At 42.3% G+C, this 12,533-nt stretch overlaps 1 protein-coding gene across 3 annotated transcripts in view; it reads left to right on the top strand.

The window, feature by feature from the left end:
- The first annotated feature begins 1,420 nt into the window (after positions 1 to 1,420).
- The window catches only part of ddr1 (discoidin domain receptor tyrosine kinase 1), a 63,985-nt gene continuing 52,872 nt past the window's right edge, over positions 1,421 to 12,533 (top strand). For 2 of the 3 annotated variants that reach the window (XM_083888898.1, XM_083888899.1), the window contains exon 1: positions 1,421 to 1,670. The gene's annotated coding sequence lies outside the window, so the exon portion shown is untranslated. The remainder of the gene's footprint in view (positions 1,671 to 12,533) is intronic. The other variant, XM_083888900.1, reaches the window with a different exon arrangement.

The raw sequence follows: 12,533 nt of genomic DNA on the forward strand, positions 1-12,533 counted from the left end.
CATATCAACGGCCTCTCCTGGTTCCAGCTCCGTTGCTGTGTTTTACTGCAAACCCTGCAATCTGAGTCATTACAGCCTTAAGGCCAGTAATGGTATACAGTTACAGCACAACTGCTCTGTAATAAAAGTTTCTTTTAGAGGTAAATACCCAGGCAGAGAGCTGCGGGTCTGCAGCTCAGGTGCTGAGAGGTCGGACGGATAATTCATCGACTTTACAAGTTTATTTTATTAAAACAATCCGTCATGGCGAGGCTTTCTTACATGCATGAGGTCAACAAGGTGAAACTAGCACGCTGCTGTATCATATGCAGAGGTGGAAAGTAATGAAATACATTTACTCAAGTTACTGTATTGAATGTATGTATTTTTTGTGTATTTTTTAAGTACAATTTAAAATCAGGATTTTGTATTTTACTTGAGTACGTATTGACTCAAGTATTGTACTTAGTTACTTTATAAATCCTATCCGTTACTGAGTAAAAATAAAAATTGCACAATGAAAACCTACAGGGGGAAAATATACACCAGAACCAGACGAATGATGATGTGATTATCACCAGCACTGGTGCCAAAAGTGACGTAATATCCTATATTTCTACTACCCTCACACCCAAAGTAACTAAGTAACTTTTACTTAAAGGTGCATTATGTATTAAATCTAAATGAACTGGCCATAAAATCCTCCTAATATGTCACAGAGACTCAGGAATAATGTTCATATAACAAACTGAACTCACCAACAACAACAGTACAGACAAAATATTTGCATTAAAAAAAATATTTTGCAGACTGCAAATCATGTTTATGTTTTGAAATCAAGTTTTGGCGTCATGTGGCGCCACCTACCACTGTCTACCAATCACTGCAGTCAGTAGAGTCTCAGCTGCCGAGCAACCACGGGTTGCCAGTTACTTAAAAAAAAAACGAAACCTAAAAGACCTCTGTATTTTGAATTTGAATGTAGTAACCGTTTTTGGCCACATTCTTACATATGGTGCCTTTAAAGTACATTTCAAATGAACTACTTTTACTTCTACTTGAGTAATATTTCATCAAAGTATTTGTACCTTTACTTGAGCACGATATTTTTGTACTTTTTCCACCTCTGATCATTATGTCATAATCCCCCAAATCTCAGCCCAGCTCTCTCTCTCGCTCTCTCTCCCAGGTCCCGCCCACACCTGCCTCTGATTGGCCGGTTCTCCTGCTGGGATATTCAATCAGACACCTTACTCCGCGCTGTGATTGGTCAACACCAGTGCAGTTATGTAAATGAGCACCTGGTGGCGCCTGCTGGCTGCCCGGGGTCTGCTCAGGCTGACTGTACCCAGGCAGGAGAGCAACACCAGCGGGGACACAGGCTCACAGAGAGCCGCCGTCTTGTTGTCTTGTTATCGAGATAAACAAACTATTTAACCCCCACACACAACAACAACACTGTCACGTTAAAGCGCGCGTGCGTGTGTGTAAACTACGGACTATTTTGTGTAGTAGTTGTGTGAGTTTGACACACAAGTCGCTCACGGATAGAGACGCGACTGTCTCAGGTTGGATGATTCAAAGGACGCGGCTTGTTCGGGGACGAGAAGAGACACTTTGAACTGTTTCCACTCAGACTCCGCGCTACACTGTGGACTGTTGTCAACGCGCACTTCTCCGTGTCTTTTTAGGTGAGTACACAATCTACTCCTTCAAATCCTCCGCGCTTCTAATCTCTTCCTCTCTCTCCGCGCACTTTACTCATAAATAAGTGGCTTTAATAATAGAGCAGCGGATACAGACTATTTCCGTCTGTCTGTCTCTCACTTTGTGGTTTGGCGTCTGTCAGTCTCGCGGTGTCACACACGGACGCGGCGGTTCTGGACCGCGGCCACGGGCTGTGGTGGAGCGCGCACGAGGTGCCGCGTTGCGCCGCCGTGCGCCGCGTCGCGCCGCGTCCCTGGCGCACACGTTAGCGGGGCAGATAAGTGTGTGTGTGACACGAGGAGACCCTTCCACCCGCGTAACTGAAATGTTCTGACAGTGAACATCATCGTCTCACACCAGCGTCTCCCGAACCTGAAACCCTGGCACCAGAGTAAACATTATTCCGAGCCCCTGGTTTGCGCAATGACTAATGATGATGGTGAGATGAATATATTTTTGGGCGACGCATCATAAAGACCACAGCATATTATCAATTTGTGTGATTTGCAAGTGACAGAAAAACACATAGTGTAGATCGAGGATATTCAACTTAAGGCCCCCAGGGGGGGGGGGGGGGGGGGGGGGGGCCAGAACCGGTCCTTCAAGCAATTTGGACCGGCCCTGCGGCCCATTATCCCATAAACCAGGGGTTCTCAAACTTTTGATACCTGAGGACCAATTTAGGAACCCAACATTGGACTGAGGGCCCCCAAAGGAAAAAAAACTAATAATTTGAATGACCAGATTGCAGTTGTACAGTTGACACTTATTGCTCTGTATCCAGTAATGTCCAATAAACATTTAACAAGCTTAGTAGCTCCTGGATTAAAATGATCAACTGTAATTCATTGTGGGGCCGCCAGAAATGTTTCTGCGGGCCGCACTTTGAGAACCAATGCCACAAATAATGAATGTATTATTAAAAAAGCCAATAAAACCGTATCTTCGCCTGTTTCTGGCACTTTGCGACACATTGCGTCCCTTTTTGGCAAATACTAGTACAGCTGTAATTGTAGGCAGTCTGTGTATGTACCAGAATATTTTGCACTATGAGCCAACTGTAGCAATTGTACCTGAATATTATTGGTTATTATTGTTACTGCAAAAATAGCCTATTGTGGCCATTGCACCTTAATATTGTTTATATTGTTACTTCTAATTTTGTAAGAGCCAATTGTGACTGTTATACCCAAATGTTGGTTTTACTGTAACTGTGACCTTTTTGCACTGTAAGCAAATTGTATTGTACCTGAATGTTGGCGGTTTTGTTACAACACAAACTACTGTACTATTTTGCAACACAAAATAATAGTAGTACAGGGGTTGACCGGAAAAAAGCTGGCTCTCTGGAAATTTTAGTTGAATAGTCCTGGTGTAGATACTACAATAGTCTCTATGTGCAATAGGCTTTTTTATGCCTCACTTTCAATGAGATATCCAAAACAGATCAACAAAACAAATACGACTCAAAAGCCCAGATTCCACCATGTGGAACTGTTTGTTTCAGTTGTTACAGCTTTTTGAATTTCGATGATTAAGATCTAGTAGTTCATATTTTGATGTTATCTCATGTGTTAAAATGCTGCATCTCGTTTTAAATCTTGTTTTTTTTGGAATGCAGCTTTATTTATAGTGCGTACAATTTCACAATTTTAATCCCGCTCGACGGTAACTCCCAAAACAGAAACACATCCGTCATACTAGATGGGTTTCAATCATCGGCAATCGATCGAGGAAAATCTAGGAATATTGCCATTACTTAGCTTCTGGGCCTTCCTTCATACCTACGTACCTGATATTCACCCAGATTAAACCTGTCCGTGTCACATGTCTGAGGTGAAGACAGTCACAGTTCTCCTCTCCTTCACAGCCTGTTACACTCATTGTGCACCTCATTCACAAAAGCCTCACAAGCTAAACAAAAGTCATTCTTTGTGGCGTGGCGAGCTGTAAAACCTTGATGTATGGCCCAGTAAAAAAAAAAGTCTAATGTTTAGGATGACCTCCACACATCCAGGTGGCGGCCATCACGTCGACCATTAACCCCGCGACCTCACAGAAACCACAGGTGACTTCCAGTAAGACTGTTTCATTCACTTATGACCTTACACTAGGGGATGGTTCTTCAGGGAGGGAATCAATCACTAGAGCCATTCCTTAAAAAACGATAAAAGGCAGCCTTGGCACCGGAGGAGAGAACAGTTCAGACTCTGTGGAAAAGCTGCTACGAGGTTTGGACTTTGAACAGGATATACGCGTTTTTGTGTTTTTTCATGAGCCAAAAGAAAGAGAGATAATAAATGATAAATGAACTTTTCTGAGCTGGTGCAGAAATCAAGGGAAAGATGTGCTCAAAGTACCTATTTCATTGTGTGTAAGGCAGAAGGAGACGGGTGAACAGAGCGGTGAACGTTTGGGCGTGACTGCATGTGTTTGTGTTGCCAGCTTCTTCCTGTGTGTTTGTGTGTGTGCACCTGCAACATGGAGTGATGAGGGCTGAACAGTTAACTGTTTTCAAATTTAACCCTGCATCGTGAAATAACGCAAATCAGCAAATCAGGTTGAAAATGAATGGTTCTATTTTTCCGGGCCCATTCCAATTCCTATCTTAACCCTCAAGCTCAACCCTTAATCTTAACTGGCCTCAAAACCAAGTGTTGAGGGTTATTTTGTCACTTAGAAATGGGACACCCCTTAAATGCAGATACGTCTTCAGACTGTAGGGGGCAGAATAACACAAAAGCTGCGTCCAGTCTGTCAACTCCAAAAAAGAAGAAGAAGAAGAACACATTATTTATTACGATCCGTTTGTCAGTCAAGTTATTAGGTTGTCAGTTAGTTATAAGATGATACTCATACAAATATTCAGCTGACAGTTACCACACACCACGACTTATTGAAAAGTAAACCACACCGGCCGACTTTTGACAAAAGATGGTAAAATAAAAATAAATGTTACGCAACAATGACGTCAGTAATCCATAATATGGGCCTAAACTAAGATAATACAATGGTTTTCATCATTTTTATATCTCTATTAACAAAGAAAATACTTAATTTGTAGCGTACTCGTTTCGCTGCTTTTGGCGCCATCTTTGTTATGTGAAAACACGCAATGCATTCTGGGTAACCCTTGCTCCCAAGGGTGGGCTCGTAAAAATATCGCAATATTGAGGACGATACAGCCCTTAAACTTGTCCCTCAACTTAATTTTTCTTAGAATCAGGACAGCACTTGCACTAGAGGGAGAGCATTTCTGAGATTGAGGGTTAAGCGAGGAATTGGAATTCACCCTTCGACTGTTCTGTGTTTGATGCTGGTTTTAAAAAATACAATAATTCATATCAATATAACGTCTGAAGCACAGTAGTTAATACAATCTTTTTTGACAATATCTCATGTGGCAACGCTCCGTCTTGTTTTAAATCTACTTAACATTGAACTGAAGCCCGACATAAAAAGGTGATGTTTTCGAATCAAATCGCACTATGCATCGATAACATATCATATCCAGACTGTTCAGCCGGCCTGCAGACGGCCTGATGGTGGAACCAACAATGGGTTTAAGTGAGAGAGTAAAGCACATTGCAGTCACTTTCCCCCATCAAATGAACACAGCTAATTTGTGTAGTTTTCTGGCTGGGGGGATGGAGCAGAGGAACAGTGAGAGGAGGAGCTGGGAGGAGGGATGGTGTGGCTCCATGTGCTATTATCCAAAAGATAAAGAGGCAATAAAAGAGCATTTTTTTCCCTCCTCCCTCCCAACTTGTGTAACGAAGGCATAAAGTGAGAAGGAGCACTGATTGTTGGTATACGCTCCCCCTCGGCGAGCGTTGGTCTGCTGGAGCCCCGTCTAATGGGCATCTGGCTGCTAATTCTCCCAGCATCTCCTGAGAGCCGTTGGCCCGTCCGTAACTGCTTTTTATCAGCTGTAGAGTCCAGCCGAGGGGAGACAGAACGTATTAAGCTGTTGGAAAGACAAATTACGTGAGTATGTTTTTGTAAAATGCAAACACCAGGGTAACTGGTTTTTTATTGATGTTTCCTCTGTCATGCACATGCGCGGAAGAAAATGACCTTAATTGCATAATATGAATTGCGGAGGAGTTTGTCTGTGATGTGGTTTTGTTTTTGGTCTTTTGGTGAAATTAAGGATCACGAGCTAAAGTCTCAGAGAACTCTTTAAGTTTTGTGTTTTTTTCGCTGGAAACACACGGACGCTTTCCCAGTCTTGGTTTGTCCAGTCTGGTTGATGATTGACCTCAGTTTGTTGTTGTCTCTCTGGCTCATTGTTGTGGTGGGAGTGTGTGGACTGTTTGTGTGCCTCAGACCGCTGACTTTTCTGAAAAGACTTAAAGCAGGTGAAAAGGAATTTGGAAATCCAAAGGCAAAGCTTTCACAATGACTCGATTGCATGCGTTTGCACAGTTGCCTGGTCTTTATAGCCATGAGGCTAATGTGCGTGAGTTCGCCACATGAAAGAGCACAATGATGACACTGGTGATTTAAATCAAAATTAGTCTTTTACGAGACTTCCCGCAAAAAACAATCGTGCAATAGGCAGTAACTCCACTAAACTCTGCGTTTGATTGTAATTGGCTTCCAACAGACTAAGCTGAAACCTTATGCCTCGTGGAAGAATTCAATTTAGTCCAGTGACACAACACGGCTATTTTCCTCCTCTCGCTTCACGCTCTTCTAATAGAAAATGAAACCATTTGAAGACTCCACTGTCTCTGGTGTTCAGACTTTTTTTTCCTGAACCGATTTCTCCTCCAAGTCTAGACAGTCGGACTTTTCTACTGGATTTGCTGCATATGAGGTCTAGGGCTGTGACCATACACAAACTCACGATTCGATTTATATTGCGATTTTTGACGCACGATGCGATACATTCCACGATTTTTTTTAAATTTAAAAAACATTTTATTTAAACAACATTTACTTATATAACAACTTAATGTAACATTTAATAACAAATATGTTGGAACACTGTGAACAGATTTGAACATAAATAAATAAATAACCAAAGATTTCTCTCTTTTCTGTGACAAAACAATACTGTTGAGAAATACAAAGTAAATGATCAATCAGACTGGGATTTGTCCCCAAAGCATGCTGGGAAGTGTAGTTCTTCATGAGAAGTAGTTTTGTTCCGGTGGAAATAACTTGTATTGATAAACAGCAAAGGTAAGACAACATTTCTGCTTGTATTTATTGAAAGTCAGTTGTTGTTTTGCTCTTATTTTGGGGCTGGATCCGTGAATCTTGTTCGTAGAGTGATAAAAATGGTACCGTTAGAATCTGTGAATTCTCCGTTGTTTACATAATCACGCTGACGCTCCGGTGCCGCTTTTAAACATGTGCGCTGTAACGTTTTTTTTCACCTCCTGCGGGTTTGATCCGTCTGTGTTTTAACTGTGTTTGGTGAACATAAGAATGGTTTATATGAGCTTTTAGCTGAGTTTCTGACCTTTCTGTGGGTATGCAGCATGTCTGTGTTTGTTAAAGTCAGACATGGTTTTATGACGCTTTTGTCGCTGCGTCTGACGATGCCCCCCGGTAGCGGGGACGTCAGTAAAGAAGAGATTAACGATTAAACAACATAACGCGTTAATGATGACTGTAATTAATTCTGGCTGACTGGAAAAATTACTGGGAGTTAGAAAGGGCGTTTCACAATTCTGTTTTCTCACGCCACGAGACGGGTTCGTGGCTCTGAGTATCGCAATTTTCGATTTCGATACGCATATCCTTACAGCCCTAGCGTGGTCATTCATATGCGGCTTGAGCCTGACAACACTGACAGACAAACAAATTCTTCACGTTATCCACAGTGACACTTCAGAACAGGCTCCAGAGTGCTGTTGAGCTTTAAGGCCACATTATACTTCTCCGACTGCGTATGCGTTATCCGTCTGCGTCACCACGGAGACGCCTCGAGCATTTATACTTCTGCGTCGTGGTGACGGACACGCGGTGCAATTTCCCGCCCGATCAGTAGGGGTTGCTGCGCAAGGTTGTTGTGCTTCTGGCTACAGTGAGCAATGGCGTCCGAGAAAGAAAGAGAGAGAAAGACTGTTGTTGTTGAAACAGTGGCCGTTTGTCACTTTTCTGTGTGACTGAACGCAGTTTTAAGATAATTTGAGGCGAGAAATTGGCCATTTAGAGTCTAAACATGTGCTGTGTGTGTATAGATATGACGTATTTATAGTTCGGCAGCGGCGTTATCGGCGGGGATCAGCTCCGCCTCTGTCAGGACGCCCGGAGCGCACTGAGAGCCGGCACAGAGCAGCTTCGCTCGGCCTGTCCTGAGGACCAATCGCAGCTCTTGCCGTCTCCGTTGTCCCTTGACGGAGTGACGGACACTTAAAAAATATTTTGTGCAGACGGAGACGACGCAGAGGCTCTTCGACAGGCTCTGCGTCGAGGCAAAGTCTCTACGTAGCCTACGCAGAGCACTTTACGCAGAAGTATAAATTGGGCTTTAGTTGTCAGTGAGATCCCATATCTCTATTTGACTTCTTTTCTAAAAAAAAAAAAAAAAATCTCCAAAGTCCCACTATCTTTTCAGATCAAGCCTCCACACTCACCCAGCCTGCCTTCATCGTCCTGTCCCACTATCTCACCCTGACATCCAGCGTACCTTTGATCCCCTAATGGATCATTCTGGCAATCTGTCTCTCTCAATATCCAACAAGGAACTCGCATTATTCTCCTTCTTCTTCATCTTCTATCTCTCACCGTTTCCCTTTGAAGCAGCATCCCTCGCTCCTCCCTCCTCCCTCTGCTCGTCCATCTCAGCCTCTGCCTCCCTTTTTTTTTTTTTTTATCGTCCCCGCGAATGTCCTTATTTATCTGTTTGCTTTTCCCGTCGCCTCGGTTCAGATAGCGATATTGTTGTGTGAGTGGAGGTTCGCTGGTGTGATACTTTAACTGCTGAAGTTGGTTCAGAGCCACAGTCTCTTATCAAGGGTACTGTGTCTCTGACACTAAAGGGAACAAGTTTGGCAAAGAGATGGGGCGACAGAGAGGAGAGAGACTACTTATTGAAAGTTAAGTCCCACACTTTAGATCAGGGCTCTCAAACTCAAATGACCTGGGGGCCAATGCGCGTCTATTGTGGTCAAGATGTGGCCGGCCTATAGAAAAAAAGTGGGGAAAAAAACAACCGTTCACAATATTGCATCATGATATAACACGTATACTTAATAATACTATTTATGATGCAAAATGAACGTATTAATATCAAAAACAGACATTTATTTTAAATTACATAAATAATAGTGTGGACAACGTACGAGGAGCCGTTTCAACCGCTGCCATTCGTGGCTCAGGCCCTAACAAGTGTATTTATATATGTAATTGAATGTTGTATATGATACATTTAATAATGGATAATTATGACCAAATGTCTTATTATTACTGTTATAATAAACATTGCTAGCAAACATTTATTATATTCTATCACCGCGCTGGCAGCTGTGCCTCAGCTACACACTGTGTTTAAAAGACGATGAGGTCGTGGGCCATGTTTTCATTATAACATGATATTAAGTGGGGGGGGGGGGGGGGGCCGCATGCAATCTGCGAACGTAGACTTCGCAGATTGCTAAATTGTTGATGTTTATGAATGATGAATGAGTCTCTCTTGACTGTCACTTCCTTGTTTCCCCCTCAGTCTGTTTATTGTAACAAAGGGGGATTTGGGAACAGATTTGTCAGATAAAAAAAAGTTTTACAAGTTTTTAGAGGAAAGTTCACGTCGTCTGATACCAGCTGTCAATCACACTGGTGTCCACTCATGTGTGCCTTACTTTATTTTATATCACTTACAAAATTGACATCATATTCTATTGGAGAACATCTGTAACGAGTGATTGAGACCATTAACTCTACGGGAAAAAGTTGACAAGTAACTAAGTGACTAACTTCTTTTTTTCAACCAGTGTTACCCCTGATGGACAAAAAACATTTTTTTTACTTCCTGGTTGGCTTCAGGAGGAAACAGGAGAAAGACTAGGTCAATTTTTTATGTACGATCTATGGTTTTGAGATGCTCATATGTGTATACTGTATCACATAATTAACTATCTGCAAGATCACAACATGTAGAAGTTGACAGGTAAAATCTCACTAATCTCAACTGCAGTATCTGTGACATATTTAAATGTTCATTAAAAGAGCTACTCGTTGTTTTTAGAACACTGTCAGACTCTGATTAAGAGAGTTTAAGCAGGACCCAGAGACGCCATCTGTGGTGTTTTTCCACTTGTGCATTACCCACAATGCAAATTGCCTGAGATTGTGCAGGACATAGTGGTTGAAGCAGCCGAGAGCTTGTTTGCTTGAAGCAAATATGAGGAGTTCTGGTCATCTTCTTACTAACTCTAGATTTATTTGACTTGTCTTTAGTCAACATTGCCTCTAATGACAACACTTGAGGCAATTTCTCTGCCTTTGTGCAGCTCTCCTTAGCTCCAACACTCCTTAGCACTTGTACTTAAGACTTAAATGTGTAATGCTCCTTTCCACATTCTGCCCACAACTTGCAAACAAAAGTTATTGTTTCTGGAAAAGTGAGAACCTAATGAAAGATGAAATCTTGAAAGCCATAATGCGCTCTGTTCTCTCCCTCTTTCTCTTGTTTTTTGTGTTACCACTTCCCAGTACACACTGTGCCTCTCGTGGCTCAGTATATCACCAATAACTACTAATGGCCTCTGGCAAAGTAAGTGCTTTTGTTGTGTCATGGAAGAAAATAGTGTTCATCAGAGGTTACCTTTTTTATTTGATATCTCCTCTCTTCACGCGATAAATTTGACTTTTAACAGCATCCACGTTTGTGTGGGTTGAACCTGTCTGTTTTTAGTGGAGCACATTAGCATCGGGAAGGAGTTGTGTGATGTGTAATTTAGCCTTTTTCTCTGCAGGGAAGAAGGGGGAGGAGGAGGCGGACGGGTGGAAACGTGATAGAGGTGTCAGCCTGTGCCCCAGGGTTTTAACATTTAGATTTAGTAAAACCCTAGATTTTTTTATGTTAATCATGTCGCACACTTTGGATCATAACCTGCTTTTGTGTGTGTGTGTGTGTGTGTGTTTTTGTTCGCCTGCTGCAGTAGCTGAACATCGCACAAGTCAGAGTCATCTTTTTTTTCACTTCAGCTCAGCTCAGCTGTCTTTCATTAGAAATGAGACGAAGACATCTGTTCGAGGGTTGTGTTAGGCCTGACTTTTTTTTTTCTCACTTAAACTCAAAATGCTGAGTCTCACTGTGCTCATTCCTGTTTGACCTGATCTCCGCTTTTTCTTTCTGCTGTGCTCCGTTTCTCTGCAGGCTATAACGCCTTACTTCCATCCCGCTTTCACTTTTCTTTGGGCTAATTCCAATTCCTATCTTAACCCTCAAGCTCAACCCTTAATCTTAACTGTCCCTCAAAACCAAGTGTTGAGGGTTATTTTGTCACTTAGAAATGGGACACCCCTTAAATGCAGATACGTCTTCAGACTGTAGGGGGCAGAACAACGCGAAAGCTGCGTCCAGTCTGTCAACTCCAAAAAAGAAGAAGAAGAAGAACACATTTACATCAGGATTATTTATTACGATCCGTTTGTCAGTCAAGTTATTAGGTTGTCAGTTAGTTATAAGATGATACTCATACAAATATTCAGCTGACAGTTACCACACACCACGACTTATTGAAAAGTAAACCATAGCAAACCATCACTTGTCCGCACCGGCCGGTTATTGACAAAAGATGGTAAAATAAAAATAAATGTTACGCAACAATGACGTCAGTAATCCATAATATGGGCCTAAACTAAGATAATACAATGGTTTTCATCATTTTTATATCTCTATTAACAAAGAAAATACTTAATTTGTAGCGTACTCGTTTCGCTGCTTTTGACGCCAACTTTGTTATGAGAAAACATGCAATGCATTCTGGGTAGCCCTTGCTCCCAAGGGTGGTCTCTGAAAATATCCATATTGAGGGCGATACAGCCCTTAAACTTGCCCCTCAACTTAATTTTTCTGAGAATCTGGACAGCACTTGCACTAGAGGGAGCTCGCATTTTTGAGATTGAGGGTTAAAGGTGAAGTAAGTAGTTTATAGTGACATCTAGAGGAGAGGCTGAAATTTACAACAACGAACTGCTCCTCTGCTCAGAAAGTGGAGGCGGGACTTCCGCTACAAGTAAAGCGACGCTTGATTTGTTCTCTCGCGTTTGTCATTACATGCTCCCGTAGAAACATGGCGTCTCTCTGCTAACAGTGGCTATGCAACCACGGCCCGCGACCATGTTATTTTACATGACTTTTTGAAACACTACGAACATGAAACACTATTATACAGCGACTAGACAATGCAGGAGCACATAATATGTATAAAAAAGTGGATTTTGGGTTATATAAACCCATAAATACTACACATTGTCCCTTTAAGCAAGGAATTGGAATTCACCCATAGTCTCTCAGTTAAAATACTGGCGAGAATTCTACTCCAACTTCTCTCTGGCCGTTGTGAGAGTCGCACCACGCTGTCACATGCCTCTCCTTTCTCCTTTCACGTCATCCTCTCTCTTCTCTCGCCTCCATCCTGGTCTCTGACAGGTGGTGCAAATTGATTTCAGGGAATTGGGCTACAGTTTGCCATCACCCTGCAAACCTAAAAAAAATGCACTGGTGTCAAACTAGAACCAGAGATCCACAGAGAGTGCACTCTGCTGCCAGGCTTTCATATTAACATGCGAATGTCACCACCACATACCTACAAGATTCTCATTAAGATCTTCACACCCATGCTTTAACAAAAGGTCAAACTCAGAACTAATCTCACACTGCG

Source organism: Microchirus variegatus (assembly GCF_963457635.1).
Source record: "Microchirus variegatus genome assembly, chromosome: 1".
Lineage (NCBI taxonomy): Eukaryota > Metazoa > Chordata > Actinopteri > Pleuronectiformes > Soleidae > Microchirus > Microchirus variegatus.